We start from the raw sequence: 15,212 nt of genomic DNA, 5'->3' as shown, positions 1-15,212 counted from the left end.
GTCTGGAAAGGCAATCATTCCGAAGCCTTTGTGTCGTCGAGTGCTGCCTCTGGGTCTGAAGAAAGATGATGGTTGGATATTTATGGCGCTATGCCAGCCAGGGCAAAGAGCGCCTGAAGGGCTGGGCGTTCAGGAAAGGACTACGCAGTTTTGTGAAGAGCACTGACAACCTTGAGCGTGCTGCGAACTCGGTTGCACCCACGATCTTCTGGCAAGCTTTATCGACTGAAGGCAGATCGCCCGTCTGTGGCTCCACCCGCCGCGGTGGCTCAGTGGGCGCTGCGCTGCTGAGCACGGGGACGCGGGTTCGATTCCCGGCCGCGGCGGCCGGTTTTCTGATGGAGGCGAAAAGCAAAAACGCCCGTGTGTACGAGATTTCGGCGCACGTTAAAGATCCCCGGGTGGCCGACATTAATCCGGAGCCCTCCACTAAGGCGCGCCTCATCGCCTGCGCTGCGTTGGCGCGTTATACCCTAGAATCGAATCAGTCTGCGGCTTGCAGAACGTCGGTGGTAAAAGGACGTAGCCAGTTCGTGCACTGTACAGCCGCGGCGACAAATGTTTACAGGGCGTGATTTCAGCAGTCGGAGTTCATTTCTCCGCTGCTTGCAGGGTAATCTCCTTCTACGCGTTTGGTGGTGATGATGCTCCGAAGCGCGCGTTACTTCGCTTACGAGTACAAGTAAACTGTTCAGCCGTCAGACAGCAAGGAAATGAACTTTGAACATCGAAATCACACCCTGGAAACTCTTGCCCCGGGGTGTATACGTAACCGGTCGTGACCCTTCGGTAACGCGAGGACGAATTGGAACGGTTGCATGGAAGGTGACAACGGCAATAGCTGCTTCCTTCGCGACCACAGGAGCCAGCGCTCGCCTTGCGTGTCCTGGAGAAAGGAGACACGCAATGCGTAGGCAACGTGGTACAGCCGGCGGCTGTTGTCGCCAGCGTACGGACGGAGGTTTTCCTGTATGGTCGCCACTATTTTCACCGCGGATAGCTAGCTATACAACGCGAGACATGCGCACGTTTTTATCGACCCCGTAATAAGCGCTCGCTGCGCATCTTTGGACGGAGGCCGGTCTAAATTACCCTCTGCGCGTGCCCATCGCTTCTGCGTGATCGTGCACGCGCAACGGAACACGTGACTTCGATCGCCTCTTAAGTGTATGCAGGTCGTGGTTTTGCGCTCCGATCATGCTCCCCAATAATGACCCTTCGTTTCCGCCTCTTCGCACGTGACTCTCAGTTCGAGGATGTATCCGCGAAAAACGACGATCGATTTGAACCTGCGGAATATGTGCAGAGCCGAAGAAAAATACCACGTTCCTTTAGCGTCTGCAAGCACAGTTGAAGGTTCGGTTGGGCCACTGCATATGTGTCGCGGGACTATGCTTGTCGAGCGGCTGATGCGCGGTCAGCTGTTGAGGCCTACCACGAGCCACAAGGGTTACCTGCATTAAGCTGACGATGATGCAGGTATCACGATCTTCTCGTGATGTGTAAGCGCGATTAGTCCGTTTCACTGCGCTATGTGAATAACGGTGGCATTGCGCGGCTGCTTTTTTTTTTTTTTAAAGCGAAAGCTGTCTTTGCGGACCGATGGCGTTCTGTCAGAAAACAAATAATACTACCCATGTGGCGATTTCTCGTGCGCTAAGTAAATGCATTTGCGAATGATCTAAATGTACGCCGATACGTAGTTCACGAGATGGGGAACCGCTCCTTTTTCGCGAATTTCGAGTAACCGTTTTGGCACAATGGAAGCTCGGTGTCACTCACGCGCTGTGTCCAGAGGTCAGAGCTTTTCGGTTGACCAGCCGGTCTTGACAGAACGCCATCGGTTCCACTAAAAAAGCTTTCGCTTGAAAAAAAAAAAAAAAAAAAACATGTGTTGGTGTGTAGAGGTTTCGTTCTGGCGACTGTGGTGACGTAAGCCCTGCTGGGCGTTCGCGGGAATTAAGAAATACAAGAAGTGAAGTTAGCTTGTGAGCTGAAGGTGTGAGCGATAGCGATCGGCAACTGCGACCACGTGCTTATATTCCTGTGACTACCGGCAGTTGCGATCCGTTCTTCGTGAAGACATCTGCGTGCGTGCATGATCACTGAAGGAAAATGTAAAGGACACAACTGAAGGATTATTGCAGTTTCTCGCATAATGAACTGGTTAATTATCCGTGCTCTAGCTGATGACGATCGGTGAAACCTGAAGCAGTATCGGCGGGGCGCATGGCAAAAGAAAGGAGACTAACGAATTATGATAACATTGTCGGACAGCACTACTTATCAAGTAACGGCGGGATGTGCTTGGGAGATGAAGCTATGGGATCGGGTCAAGTGTGGAGTTGTTTTTTTCTCCCCTGAACGCTTTCATTAACGGCCACTTGTTTTGCGTTCGGAGCAGTAGAACGAACGCAAATAGAGCACCGCAACGAGTCACCAGTTTCAACTACCATCTTTTTCTCCGTGCCCCAGCGTGATGCGGGAAGGTTCGCTTTGCTGCCTGACAGCGGTGGTTAACGTTGTGTGCACAGTGGCTGCTCTCTTTCTTCGTCGGCTCGTTTGAAGTCTCGCCCCGTGGCCCCGTTGTTTTGTCGGTCTCCATGGCAGCGGGGCTTCCGGGCGTGCACCTGGCCATGGCTTCGTCACGCATGCTTTTCCGCCTTTTCGGAGGTTTCGTGTTTCGCGTGATCGGATGACGTAACCGTGAACGGTGCGGTGCCCTTGAGATAAAAACAGAAAATAAAAAGGGGGGGGGGGGCACACACGCTAGGCAAGAAAAAAAATCCTGCAACATTTCATTGATTGCTTCATTGCATATTTGAAATTCGCGGGACGACGCTCCGCAGGCCGTTGTCACAGATAGTCGATATTTTTTTTTTTTCGTACAGATGGAAAATTTCCGCCGAACGCAAAAGTGGTAACGTTTAAACGATTTTGAGTAATTCGGTCACGTTGGACTCTTCTGGGACAGGCTGCTTGCTAATCATCCAATCGCCGTAAGGCTCGACAAGCGTGGTCAGAAGTCCGTTGACGAATGAAATTTACACCGTTGGCATGTTGCAGCTTTGCTTTTTCATTTTATTTTACTTCCGTGACCGCTGTACGGTATCCCGTACTCAGCGGTATCGCTAGCTCCGGAGCCTTGTATTAGCACGCGCACGTGTTCCTCGGAAGAAGGCGTGTGTGGGAGTGTCCACAGCTTCTGTCGCTGACCTCGAAATTGCACATCTGGGCCAGCGGAAGCGACGGACCAGGGCTGGCGATGCCTACCGATGCGCGCGGGGCGATTGCTTCCTGCGAGGTACTCGTGTTCGCCTCTAGTGCTGATCAGGGATCGATTGACAGTTATTCGTCACCATGCGCCTTGGCGCGTACATTTCCCGCAACTGGTGACGCCTTCGTTCCTTTTTGTGATTACCCAAACTTGCCACTTGGCGTCTCCAAAAGCTCCGCCATCTCGCGGTTAGGGAGATCACGAATTGAAAGGCAACGCTAATTGCACCGACTTGTCCTTAGTTTTCTCAGTTCCCATTATTTGTCGTCGCGTGTTGATTGGCCGATGGATTGCGTGGTTTGGGCTAACGGAAGGACTTGACTGGGGGGGGTGGGTCCTTGATACGCCGAGCTTGGCTCGCGAATGAAACTATGTGTGAACGGTTGTCACCGACGCCTACGTCCGCGTGTTCGCTTTCTTTCCGACTGTGTGGGACCGTAAATGCAGCACGAAAACGAAGGCCTCTCCCATTGCAAGTTCCGGCAGCTTTTTTCTTTCACTTCGTGTTTTTGCCATTCGGCATATGAAAGGTCTAGGATGAGAAAAGAAACCAGGAAAGCAAGCGAAAGATAATTGCGAAAGCAAGAGAGAGAGAAGCGCTATAAAAAGCACAGATGGTCAGTTTCCTGTCTTGTGACGTCTAGAGCCACTAGATCAGAGCTCCTTTAGTGGCTACCGACGCCCATTCTTTGCCTCCAGGTTTGCTAAATTCAACCCCCGTCTCTCGGTTAACCAGTGTTGTGTGGGTGGTGCACCGGTGTTGTCAGTTTTCCGTGTTACACGCCGAGCCCACTTCTTCGTTTTACGCTGAGCCATAGGATCTCTTCCATGCATCCGAGTTTGCTCTTTAACATGGGGTGCTATACAGGGTGTCCCAGCTATCATGCACCAAGCTTTAAAAAAAGAGCAATGGCGTTACTCGAAAAAAACCTAGTGCGTAATGTTTGCAGTACTGTGGAGAAGCAGACAGTAATTTTTTCGTTAATGATACTTCACTAATTAATGGTAATTAATTATCTAACTCGAGAAGTACTGTCATAATCACTGAAGTGTCAATGAGGCATTTGTACGTACCCACGAAGGGCATCTAACTGCGGTATTTTCAGCGACGAACTAATTGCGTACTTATTTATTCTAACAGATAAAGAAAACCCGCGAAATATGAAAAATACCACGTGACGGCGCCTCCGCGCGCATCGTAAAGCAATGCCCTCAAACAGGCGGCCTCCGAGTTAACCAGAATGAAATAGACAAAAGAAAGAAAGAAGAAATCGTGACCGAATTTGTGCCTTATCTGCACACGCGCCCCGCGAATCTTGCTGTTGCTGCTCCTTCGATGCATGCCATTATCAAGGTGATGCGCTGTCTCTTCAGGCGGGTGACAGGCGAAGCAGTTGCTTTCAATCCGCTTATTTGGGGACGCTGCTTTACAATGCGCGCGGAAGCGCCGTCACGTGGTATTTTTCATATTTCGCGGGTTTTCTTCATCAGTCAGAATAAATGAGTACGCAATTAGTTCGTCGCTGAAAACACCGAAGTTAGATGCCCCTCGTGGGTACCTACAGGTGCCTCATTGACACTTCAGTGATTAGGACAGTACTTCTCGAGTTAGATAATTAATTACCATTAATTAGCGAAGTATCATTAACGAAAAAATTACTGTCCGCTTCTCCACAGTACTGCAAACATTACGCACTAGGTTTTCTTCGAGTAACGCCATTGCTCTTTTTTTAAATCTTGGTGCATGATAGCTAGGACACCCCGTATAGTTTGCTGTCCTTAAGCGTTACTCCTGCCATTTTTTGCAAGGCCCGTTGGGTTAACCTGAGTGTTCCTTGGAGGCACTTAGTGGTATAGACTTTTAACTATGAGAGCTTCAGGTAGAGTTGAAAAAAAAATGTAGGAAGCTCACACTAACGCGTAAGACTTGAAGGTAGCGAACCTGTACTCAACCTTCACGGTGTGCAGCTTTCTCGCTCATGGCAGTCCTTTCAACAGTGATTACTCTGTAGTTATTTAGCGAAATGTAAAGTTATTTTCCGCAGCTAATATTGGGGGGGGGGGGGTGGGGGGGGGGCGAAAACTTGCTTTGTGCACAGTTTCAAGTCTCGCACGTTGCGCGACTAGGTTCTTGAGCCATGGAAACTATCCCTTAGAAATACATGGGGAGTAAGATTTGACAGCGAATTACACACAACATATTCAGATTCCTGGAAAATTCTTTCCGTGTTTTTATCTTCACGTTTGCTTCTTGCTTTATGCCATATATCACTTTCCTGACGTGGTTTTGCTAGGTTCCTGAGAGGTCAGAATTTTGGGCGAGAAAGCTGGGTATCGGCGGAGCCGATTTGCTTCTTCTTCGCTGCCGCGACGACCTTGGGTCCATCAGTGCTACTATAAGTGTGAACTTCCTTCATTTTATTTTTTTGAAGTGATAACCATTGCACATCACCTTGGAAAGGGGGGGGGGGGGGGGGTACGTTATGAGTCTACATGTCTCTGTCGTTCGAGCAAGTGTTTCCATGATTACCTTTCTTTTTCCAAGCTAGTGTTGCCAAATTACGGCGAACGCTAGTTCTTTTTTTTTTTTTTTTGCCAATATTGGCCAACCACCCTAAGTGGGTACGCTTGACTTGACGAACGTGCTCCGGGACGCTGTGCGGTCGCCGCAAGGCCCGTGCTCACGCTCTGCAATTTCTTGGTATTTTCAACTGCGTACACGAAAAATTACGATTTGCTCGGCAGCTTCGCTGTCAAAAAAGAAATATTGACGAGCGAGCAAAAAAGAGGCAAGTGTTTAAGCAATGCACACGCTATTGGAGTGGGAAAAAAAACGCAGAAAACGGTAATATGGAACACCTGCACTACTGCACAGCGGCAGCAGGCCATCAACGTGCACCCCCGCGCTCCGTTATCGCCCGAGTTTCGTTTGTACTTCCCAACGAAGGGTAGCACACAGGAAATGAGTGGTGAATGGATCATAGCGAGTGAATCGGATAACCATTCCGACATTAGCCCACAAGTACAGATTTGCGTGTAAGGACCATTCAACTTCTGTGCGCGCTTTGCATACGTCAGGTGCGTTTTGAGGGAACTGAATACGGGTCAAGTTTCCTAAACACGTGTCGTGTCCCTCCCCAAGTTGTATTGCCGTATTCAGTAGCTTCCCGTCAAAACGAAGCACCAATTGGCGCAAGTTTTAACGTTCCCCAGAGTTGCTCGCTGTTCCTTCGTTTACGTTAGCGTTCCCGCGCTTACGACCAGAAGCAAACCTGCATCAGGAACCACGTTCGCGCCTTCCGCGCAAACGAAACTCCGACGACGAAAGGGCGCTCACCGTCGGACACAGCGGAAGTGGAAGGCACGACTGCCAACGGCGCATACGCTTCACTGTCATCGAAACTAAACATCGCCACTCACCTTCTCAGCACCGAGACGCAGCCTCGTCGGTCGTGCCTTCACAAGCACCGCACTCCCCGACCAAACACGGAATCGTCGTTGCACAAGCGTCGCAAACACACCAGCCGCACCACAGACGGCGTCGCTTCAGCGGCGACCTTTTTTCCGCGTGTACCTTGTTTTTGTCTCGCAATCGCGCACTGGGGGAAAATCTCCTCGAAGCGCTTTGTAGACCGCCCAGATGTGTGCGGGGACGAGCGTCGTCGTGGTCGACCGCGTGGAGTGGCGGCTGGTCGGTCGCCCGTAGCGGAAAAGGGAGAACGCTGCGGCTCGTCTGGCCGGTCGGTCGGTCGTTCGCGACGACGGCGGAGTGACGTGGGCGTTGTGTGGCGACGCTGCGGCCGTAATGAAGTCGGGAAGCCGGCGTGGGAGGAGAAGGCAAACCGGTGTGCACGGTGTCGGGCTACCCCCGCCCTTTCTCCGTTGCCTCGCGAGCGCTGTTCCCCTCTCTCTGCCTCCTCTTACTTACCTGCGCGCGTCTGTTTGCGCGGCGAGATTAGTGTACTCGCGCTTCCGCGGCAGCTGCTCTCTCTGGCTGGAGACGGACCTTGCCCCCTCCGGCTTATCTCCAGTGTCTTTGAAGTTTCGGAATAGTTTTGAAGCCGGATGGTGGTGGTGATAGCGAAAGAGGAGGTTGTTGTCTCGTGAGTCATTTGGGGGATGGCGCTCGTGTCGGTACGTGCGGAGTTGCAGGTGAGGCCGGTTGGAGCAGTCTGTTCGACGTCCGCGGAGTTGGAATTGTAAAAGAGGTGCTGGCGTGGCGAGAAACTTGTGTTTTTGTTTACGTCATTTCGTACTGCTCGCTCAGAACAGCCCAGGAGCAGCTCCGTATTTTTGTGTCTTTGTTTGCCCCGGGGGAATGTTATTGCGGGAGCAGTTTATGACTGCCCATCAACTACTCAAAACTGCTGTGGACTGGAAAACGACACATGCCGTTAATTTTGATGTTGACTGAAGTTTGGGGGTTCTCCGATTTACAGTCCCGAACTCACTGGTGGTACTCCGAATATCCTTCTCCGTGGTTTTGCGCAAGGAGCGAATGCTTTTGGTTGAGTCCGGGCGTGACAGTCCAAGTGCCCAGTGAGTGATATGCAGGGAAATTCGAGTGTAGGAGGTGCTGAAAGAACGTAGGGTTGTACAAATTACCGCGTGAGCACCATTTTTTATGGCGAAGACATTCATCGAAGCAAATTTTCGTGGCGATGTCGGCAGAAAACTATGGGGACTGGCCATATCGGTAAAGATTACTCGGAGTGCGTACGCAGGCACGCTGCGTAAGCACTCCGAGTGCAAAGGTGCCCAGCAGCATAGAAATCACGTAGTGACGTCACCGCGATTTCATACATAAAAAGGGAGACCCGTACAGCACTTCCCTCAGTTTGTTCCAGACGACCTTGGGTAGACCACGGAGAGTAAAGACGCCACAAGAACAGCCATAAAAAGAAGGAGAACATAAAGCAGTCGCGAATGTAGTTGTGCAGTAATAAAAAGTTTGGTTAAGTACAATTCACTTGTCTCTGGTTTCGCTTTTTGTAGAGCCACGTGTGACGTCGCATGAGGAATTGTTGTGGGTGTCGTTTAAAGGAGCCATGAAGAGAAAATGCAAGTTGGTTTTATTCGAAAGATTTCGTGTTTTATAGTGCCCCCAGCGCTTGTCCGGATACAAACGGTGCTTTATTCACATAGAAATTAAACAATTTAGGTAAAAATTTTGATTTTCCCGCTCAATCGTGCGTTTTCGTGTTCCCAAGTGACATCACGGGAACCGACCGCTCTGCAGCCTAGAGTACCTTCATTCACGCATCTGCCGTACAGGGTAGAGACACGTAACGCTGGCGCCGCCATGTTCGGTTGCTCGCTCGCCGCCGAAGCAAGTCATTGTGTCAAAACCGCGCTAAAATTATCGCCGCAACGCGGTTTACTGAAGAAGTTTGAATCATATTGTCTGTTTCGCGTTGCTAGGTCTCGTGGGAAACGAAAAGTATAACGCGTTGAGCCCGTTGGCCCAATTGCGGCGGCACGGGACCGTTCAAAGGTTGTCTCCACCCTGTAGCGGTGTTGGTTTGTTCCCGCGTTTCTTTACGTTCCGTAACCTAGATGGCGCCACCATACCGTGGCAAGCGTTTGGTTTGTTTTTGCCCGCATTTAAACCTGGCTTGTTTTTGTTCTGGGAGAAAATATTCGTTCCCTGAAACAGTGCTCGCTCGACAAATGGGGTCACGTAAGACACCGTTGCTTGCGTCAATCGGCCAGTGTCGTCTGAGACCATGGAGTCTGAGACCATAGAGATTCTGAGACAACCCCAAGCCCCATAGTGCTGTGCAGCTAAACCAAAGCATGCTGTGCGCAGTACGAACAGCAGAACGCATCAGTACTTCTATGTTTACATGTGCTTTCGTAACTTCCACTGTTTGTCCCATCATTCCTATTGCTTTGTAAAGAATGTGCCCTAAATTTAAGCGCAAATCGCTCGTTCGTCTAGTTTGTAAGCTCTACCTAATTTGCGTCTGCTTCTGCCAGCCTCCGCCAATCGCAGAGCTTAGCCCATGTGACATCACAGGTTCTGTTGCGGGAAATGAGCTGGTGGGTCGCATGACCATTCCCGTTTTTCCTAATTATGTAGCTTATTTGAGCGAAGTTTACGTTAAAAGTGGTGTCAGTATGATTCTAACGAGACAATCTTTTGAATGAACCAAACTTGTGTTTTCTCTTCATGGCTCCTTTAAAGCTTCGCAGTCCTACCACCTTCACTGCGCGGATTGGAGCCACATTTTTTTTACTAGTCTTTATCATCACGCCGTTGGATGGCTAGTTAGTGGCCAACACGGTCTGACGCCTGTTAACGCCGTCGGGAAGGAAGCTGTTTTACCCGTTCCCGTCTGAAATTTTCGAAAGCCTCGGGATGAGGGCTGAGTCCCAAGTGTTTTCTGGAAACAAAATAAACGCCGTGTTATTTATTGTGGTCATCTCTCTCTCTCCCTCATAAGCGTACTGTTAAGATCAGCTGCAATTTTCGCAAACAAAGCCTACGCGAACGCAGCCTACACCCTAGACGTCCATAAAAATTGGGACTCTCCTAACGTCGCCTCGTCGACCTTCTGCCCGTTTTGTAAAACGGACACCGTCGCAAATTTGTGTCAGCTAGTCGGGACATGCTCCGCCCTTTTCAAAAAGACGTGGCCCCCTAATACGTAAACGTACACGACCATCTTCAGAGGAAGACCACATAGGCCGACTCAAATCGGACCCCTTCGCTCTCGAGTTTGTGGCGAACTACGCGATTGGGAATGGCCTGTTTAAGGCAGTGTGGTGTGTCCTCCGACTGTGTGCGGGGACGCAGATTTAAGGCGAGCGCTGAAAATATCACTTGAAAGTTGGACGAAGATTTAGGATGTATAACTTTGTTTTTTTTTTCCTCCCCTTGACCGAATCTCCAAACAGGACCCAGGGCCTCCTTCTTAATAAAGCCTTTCATACTCTCTCTCTCTCTCTCACCGTCTCTCCTGTTTTCTTATCCTTGTAGTCATATGGCGTTACGCCAGTGAATGAACTGGAGGTATGGGTTTGCATCACCTTCGTAGTTGTTGTTGCGCCATCTATTTTCATCATGGGTTACCACACTGACCAAGCTAGAGAGCACCGACCAATGAATGAAACAAATAAAAAATGACGTGAATTGCCAGCACAGCAAAGTTTGTGACGTCATACCACGTTAGCTACTCGAGCGACGTCAACGTGAACTCCAGTTACCACAGTTTGTTTGGTCGCTTGGTCGTATCAGACACACTAGGCCGACACGACAGCGACGCCAACGAGTCGCCAAACCATCGGCCAACTGCCGAATTGCCAGACCGCGTTGTCACACTACGCCGACGGCGACGCAAACACGTCGGCCGATTAACAGTCGCCGTAGTGTGACTGACTCCCGACCGAAGACGCCAACAAAACCGGTCGCCCGACTGGTCGCCCGTCGCGTCGTCGGGAATCGACCGAGAAGCGAAAACTGCGCCCCTACAACACGCGTGCCGCTATGAATGCGGCTCATATTTGTTAGTTTCTGGAGTGTAATAAACTCAGTAAGGTCCATGAAGCCCATACAACTCAACACTAGCGCTAATGCGATCCGTATTTTGGCGTTCGACGCTTCGGCCGTGCGACCCCGGAGCTGCAAGCTGCATATGCGTGTGCGATCGGCTCGCCTGTAGAAAATATAAGGTCAGTTTCGTGCTGAAGAAGTGTTACGAAGGGTAATATGGGGAATAATGTTGAGCACGAGGTCGCGGGTTCGATTTTCGGCCGCGGCGGCCGCTTTTCTGATGGAGGCGAAAAGCAAAAACGCCCGTGTGTTCGAGATTTCGGCGCACGTTAAAGATCCCCAGGTGGTCAAAATTAATCCGGAGCCCTCCACTACGGCGCGCCTCATCGCCTGCGTTGCGTCGGCGCGTTAAACCTCACAATCAATCAATCAATATGGGGAATAAAAGATCAATATCGGCCAAGGTTTTTAACGTAAAACGTAACACCAAAGTACGGCAAGCACTATCCCTACAGTGCAAAATCGCAGTCGCAGCCGGGCACACTTATTTTTGCGAGCGCTTTCGCGAAGGAGCAGAGTTGATGGCGATAAGCTATTGTGGGGGTTTCGCGGAACCTTGCTGCGCAAGCGCTATTTAAGGAATTTCAGTTTACCAGCCAGGAATTCTGTAAATTAGCTAGTAAACACCGACGCACGACTCGAAGGATGGGCCTCCGTCTAGTACACCGGCTATTTCGCGGCGGTACACCGATTGTGCGGTGGCACAGTGGTCTCGCGCGTCGCGCCCGCTCGGTCAACGCGGGTTCAATTCACGGCAAGGACAGCTTTCTTTTTATTGAACGCTTTTTTAAGGGGCATGGTTTGCATATCCAATTGCATTTCCATGGTTTACACACCCAGGGTTTTCATTTGTCTGCATCCGAGGATGCAGACAAAGAGTCCGTGTCGGAGCTGTCGCGGCTTCACATGACGAGTCGGCGTGTTTACTTCCGTGGCCAAGCACGTGTGTGCGGGAGCAGACGCCGCAGTTAAGTCGCAGCGTACCGCAGCGCCGCATGGTAGGCACACGTGGCAGAGCGTCCTCGCAACACTGTGACGTCACTGCTTGAATCGGCGCCCAAAAACCGAAACCGAATCGTGTTCACATGAATCGTGCGATAATAATTTTTTTATTCAGAACATGTGCATGTGAGAGCATGTATCATGCTTTCTGAAGAAATATAAAACGTTTGCAACAAAGAATGCACAAGCAACAAATTTGGTGGCACAACACCTTTAACAAGGTACCCGTTCGGGGGCCGGAACTTTTTTTTTTTTTTTGCTCTTTTTATTGTACAGGCCGCGGTGTTGTCTAGCGTGCTCAGTGACGGGTGTCCGTTAAACTATCCAGTTCGCGAACCACTGAGCTCTCCCTGCCGTTTTGCTTAGTGGGGAGCTAGTAGCAATTTTGCTGCCAATAGCGCCCGTCTGGTTTGCTCAGCTCCGGCAGATGCGCAGGCGAGGGCGATTAAATCATCGCTGTTAAAGCGGCACTGGCCTGCGCGATTTCACCTCGGGCGTGAAAAGATCCTGTGCGCATGCCACGGGATGCGTCTCTTCCTGCACCGCTGCCCGCAACAGGTTTCTTTCTCCTCGATGCTCCTCGAGTTCTGCGGTGGTGACTCACGCGGGGGAGAGTGGAAAAGGGAGGGGGTTGCCTCCTCTCCATCCTGTTCTCGTAGGGCAGTCACCGTGACTCTGAGAGGTGATGTGAGATGCGCCGGAGTACTTATCGCCTTTTGTTTGTCGGTGGCACTGTGTCTCTCTCGACGCCGATTTCCGTTTGCGAAAGGTTATCTTCCTTTTTGTTCCGTTTATCCGTGGGACCGTTTTTTACGTACGCACGCGCGTATCCGCTATGTTTCTCTGCTCCTCTAGGCGTGACTGACGCCGGTAGCTCCAAAAGTTTCACTTCCTTCAATCGCGGGAAGGTTTCGCCAGGCGGGCACGCTGTCGTGACCTTGAGAAAAATTTTAAATGACCCGTCAGCCGTCTGTAACGTTTGGCGTGTCACACTTTGTCCCTGTGAGAAAATGTTACAAATAAACCAAAAGCGTTGGTGGTGAGATACAAAGGTAGGAACAGCGCACGTTTTGACGAAGGATGCAGAGTCACACAGCACAAGCTCAGTGACTTCATAAATAAATAAAACTCACTCAGGTCTTCACATTTTCGTCAGCGACCGCGTACAATGCCCCTGCAGAATGTCTTCCCTGCAATCCACTCGTGTTCATTGTTAAGCAAAATGGAGAGACGAGCTAGGTGGTGAACATCCATGGGCGAAACTTAAGCGCAAACTGGCGCAGGGACGAGAAAGGAAAACGAGACCGGCTTTTAAACCTTATTTAAAATGCATCGTCGTACAGGTCTCCTGGAGATAAATGGGTACATATTTGGGATATTTAATACAAGGCGCTAGGGCTGTCAAGAACCTTATATTGCTGTTGGAACAGTTTTTTCCCAGGAATGTTTGTGTGTGTATTAGAGAAGCAACCCTTTAAGGGGCGCATTATGCATTGGGTCTTATAATAGTCCATATGACCTTCCTATTTGTGTATACACTTGTTATGTGACGGTAAAAAACGTCTCCAATGCAATGCATTCGTTTTTAGTAGTGAATCCTACTTTAAAGTGGTTCTGTGGAAGTTTGGGAGAGGGCTCCCCATTTACCAATGGTTCCGACTGGTGAGTACTGTATCTGCAATATTTAGAGCCAGAGCTCTACTACGCTGTCTCGCAAGGTCATTCATCGCGTCGCAATGGCCTTGAGTCGCCGTAGCGCAAGTCTGCCAGGTGTGACGTAGCGCTGCGTGATCCCCTGCGGAGAGGACTTGTAACTATGCTCGCAGCAGCGGTACCACGTGACTAGGCGAGAGCTTAACGGCTGCTTGGCCGGCGCTTTGTCGGTCATGGCGTGCCGCCACCGGCGCGCAAGAGTGGCAGATATGACCTAACTTCCGTGAATAACTGTGTGGATAGGCTTTGCAAAACCAAGCCACGTGGAACTTTCCATCGCGATGACTATACTGTAACGTAGTATTTTGGTCACTATACTGCCGCTACTGTAGCATGAAGATCGGAAGGAAAAAGTCGAGACGTCGAAGAGGTTTTAAAGTTAACTTGTTTACTTTACTGGTAACATCGGTGACATTTAGCACATATGAATTAGAATGAATACACTTGTTACATAGATTAGAAAGACAGTCAAAGATTCAGAGTACTTAGCGGGACATAGTTGGCGGGCGAATGGCTCCCGGCGGGAGGGCACGACGACGAGCGGCAGAGTGCGGCTCTCCTGGTGCTGCACTCTCTTCAATCGCCAGAGGGGCCTCGTTATATTTGCTTTGGGGGGACGCATTGGGGGAAAAAGCGCATCCTAGCGTGTGCGGACCGGGTGGGAAAAGGCTAAAGCCCACCCGCAGCCAATCAGGAGGACGCTTCTTAGCTCCAATCAGACATGTCCCCGCCAAAGTGAAAAGACCAAAAACACAGACACAAGGTTTCGACTCGAAAACGCGCGCTTGGAGAATTACGGGCGTAGAGCAAGTAGTTAGACAAAACGCACTAAAGTAAACAGGGGAAAAGGGAAGGTCTTCGGAAGAACACAGCCGCCCGCGTAGGCGCGCAACGGGGGGTCGGAGACGCCAGTGCGCGCGTGTAACACAAGCCGAGGCGAGGGTTCGCTTCCCCCAACAGCCGTCGTCTCCCGGTCGGCCGACGGGCAGACACAGGCGCCGGAGCCGTGCGTCCGAAGCGCTTTTACACACAACACTTTGGAGGAAGAGCCCTGGCTGCGGGCACAGAACGCAAAAAATGAACGAACAACATCAAGAGACATCGGCTTCGCGACACCTCCCCCGACGGAAAAAAGAGTGCCCTCACTCTTGCACAAAGTCTAAAACATAAGAACACATTTTCGCCAACTGACGGCGATACTGACATTCATGGAATGCGGACTCGAGGAAATGAAACACACTCTAACACCAGAGACACGAGTCGACAACCGTCTCCGCTGAATCAGTCAACGCACACGCGGTCACTTAACGGAGTTCCGTTCTTCACTTCACGCGCGCAGTCTTTTTGTCCAGCACCCGCGAAAACATTTCACTTACAAGTAACAACAAGAAAACAACACGGACACCAGGAATAACATAGGAATAGCAGGCGCGGTCTAAAAGTCACATCTCGGAGAAATCTCAAAAACAGCTCCACCACTCAGGCCATTTGCCGAGTTCTAAGCAGTAAGGCGCGAAAGAAATAACCTGTCCTTAAACAACAGATCGCATAAAACATGACGCAAAGTACCCGCTATCCAACTTCAAGTAACCAGCAAATAAAAAAAAATAAAAACCAGCGCATTCTCGGCCATCGTCACTCAAGCAAATACTCAGTGCCTTAAAG

General features: G+C 50.5%; 2 protein-coding genes across 2 annotated transcripts in view; one reads left to right on the top strand and one right to left on the bottom strand.

The window, feature by feature from the left end:
- Nucleotides 1-7,178, bottom strand: part of LOC144141157 (uncharacterized) — a 34,769-nt gene extending 27,591 nt beyond the window's left edge. The window contains exon 1 of the mRNA XM_077672704.1: nucleotides 6,698-7,178. The gene's annotated coding sequence lies outside the window, so the exon portion shown is untranslated. The remainder of the gene's footprint in view (nucleotides 1-6,697) is intronic.
- The window catches only part of LOC144141155 (PIH1 domain-containing protein 1-like), a 77,859-nt gene that overhangs the window by 45,102 nt on the left and 17,545 nt on the right, over nucleotides 1-15,212 (top strand). The window lies entirely within an intron of this gene.

Source organism: Haemaphysalis longicornis, unplaced genomic scaffold (assembly GCF_048455015.1).
Source record: "Haemaphysalis longicornis isolate Haplotype H1 unplaced genomic scaffold, Haemaphysalis longicornis Haplotype H1 scaffold_6, whole genome shotgun sequence".
Taxonomy (NCBI): Eukaryota; Metazoa; Arthropoda; class Arachnida; order Ixodida; family Ixodidae; genus Haemaphysalis; species Haemaphysalis longicornis.
This window is presented reverse-complemented; position numbering and strand designations above follow the sequence as displayed.